We start from the raw sequence: 2,500 nt of genomic DNA, 5'->3' as shown, positions 1-2,500 counted from the left end.
TGATGGTCAGATCACCTCCAGGCCCCAGGGGAGTGCTTTTCAGGGGTCAAACAGTGCACTGATGATAGGGGATTATTTCATTTTGCTCATTTTGGTGTTTTTTTTTTTTTTTTTTTTTTTTTTTTCACATTTTAACCCATTTTAACCCATTTTGCTCACCCCGCACTCTGCCGCATATGAGGCCGGGGAAGGGCCACTCTGGCTGGGCATGGCCTCCGCTGAGCACCCCCTGGAGCCACTGGAGCCCCCGGAGGCCCTCCAGAGCCACCCCCCACTGTCCCCAGACTCACCCGGGGGAAGGGCCACTCTGGCTGGGCATGGTCTCCACCAAGCAGCCCCTGGAGCCCCCGGAGCACCTCCAGAGCCACCCCCCACTCTCCCCAGACTCTGCCCGGGGAAGGGCCACTCTGGCTGGGCATGGCCTCCACCGAGCACCCCCTGGAACCCCTGGAACCCCCGGAGGCCCTCCAGAGCCACCCCCCACTCTCCCCAGACTCACCCCGGGGAAGGGCCACTCTGGCTGGGCATGGTCTCCACCAAGCACCCCCTGGAGCCCCCGGAGCACCCCCAGAGCCACCCCCCACTCTCCCCAGACTCACCCCGGGGAAGGGACACTCTGGCTGGGCATGGTCTCCACCAAGCACCCCCTGGAGCCCCCGGAGCACCTCCAGAGCCACCCCCCACTCCTCCAGACTCACCCCGGGGAAGGGACACTCTGCCTGGGCATGGCCCCCACTGAGCACCCCCTGGAACCCCTGGAGCCCCCGGAGCACCTCCAGAGCCACCCCCCACTCTCCCCAGACTCTGCCCGGGGAAGGGCCACTCTGGCTGGGCATGGTCTCCACCAAGCACCCCCTGGAGCCCCCGGAGCACCCCCAGAGCCACCCCCCACTCTCCCCAGACTCACCCCGGGGAAGGGCCACTCTGGCTGGGCATGGCCTCCGCCGAGCACCCCCTGGAGCCCCCGGAGCACCCCCAGAGCCACCCCCCACTCACCCCAGACTCACCCCGGGGAAGGGACACTCTGGCTGGGCATGGCCTCCACCAAGCACCCCCTGGAGCCCCTGGAACCCCCGGAGGCCCTCCAGAGCCACCCCCCACTCTCCCCAGACTCACCCCGGGGGAGGGCCACTCTGGCTGGGCATGGTCTCCACCAAGCACCCCCTGGAGCCCCCGGAGCACCTCCAGAGCCACCCCCCACTCCTCCAGACTCACCCCGGGGAAGGGACACTCTGGCTGGGCATGGCCCCCACCGAGCACCCCCTGGAGCCCCTGGAGCCCCCGGAGCACCCCCAGAGCCACCCCCCACTCTCCCCAGACTCACCCCGGGGAAGGGCCACTCTGGCTGGGCATGGCCTCCGCCGAGCACCCCCTGGAGCCCCCGGAGCACCCCCAGAGCCACCCCCCACTCACCCCAGACTCACCCCGGGGAAGGGACACTCTGGCTGGGCATGGCCTCCACCAAGCACCCCCTGGAGCCCCTGGAACCCCCGGAGGCCCTCCAGAGCCACCCCCCACTCTCCCCAGACTCACCCCGGGGGAGGGCCACTCTGGCTGGGCACCGTCTCCACCAAGCACCCCCTGGAGCCCCCGGAGCACCTCCAGAGCCACCCCCCACTCCTCCAGACTCACCCCGGGGAAGGGACACTCTGGCTGGGCATGGCCCCCACCGAGCACCCCCTGGAGCCCCTGGAGCCCCCGGAGCACCTCCAGGGCCACCCCCCACTCCTCCAGACTCACCCCGGGGAAGGGACACTCTGGCTGGGCATGGCCTCCGCCGAGCACCCCCTGGAGCCCCCGGAGCACCCCCAGAGCCACCCCCCACTCTCCTCCAGACTCACCCCGGGGAAGGGACACTCTGGCTGGGCATGGCCTCCGCCGACCACCCCCTGGAACCCCTGGAGCCCCCGGAGCACCTCCAGAGCCACCCCCCACTCTCCCCAGACTCTGCCCGGGGAAGGGACACTCTGGCCGGGCATGGCCTCCGCCGAGCACCCCCTGGAACCCCCGGAGGCCCTCCAGGGCCACCCCCCACTGTCCCCAGACTCACCCGGGGGAAGGGCCACTCTGGCTGGGCATGGTCTCCACCAAGCAGCCCCTGGAGCCCCCGGAGCACCTCCAGAGCCACCCCCCACTCTCCCCAGACTCTGCCCGGGGAAGGGCCACTCTGGCTGGGCATGGCCTCCACCGAGCACCCCCTGGAACCCCTGGAACCCCTGGAACCCCCGGAGGCCCTCCAGAGCCACCCCCCACTCTCCCCAGACTCACCCCGGGGAAGGGCCACTCTGGCTGGGCATGGTCTCCACCAAGCACCCCCTGGAGCCCCCGGAGCACCCCCAGAGCCACCCCCCACTCTCCCCAGACTCACCCCGGGGAAGGGACACTCTGGCTGGGCATGGTCTCCACCAAGCACCCCCTGGAGCCCCCGGAGCACCTCCAGAGCCACCCCCCACTCCTCCAGACTCACCCCGGGGAAGGGACACTCTGGCTGGGCATGGCC

The sequence above is a fragment of the Eucyclogobius newberryi genome, unplaced genomic scaffold, assembly GCF_026437365.1.
Source record: "Eucyclogobius newberryi isolate DKJ021-1_F unplaced genomic scaffold, fEucNew1.0.hap1 SCAF_653, whole genome shotgun sequence".
Taxonomy (NCBI): Eukaryota; Metazoa; Chordata; class Actinopteri; order Gobiiformes; family Gobiidae; genus Eucyclogobius; species Eucyclogobius newberryi.
This window is presented reverse-complemented; position numbering follows the sequence as displayed.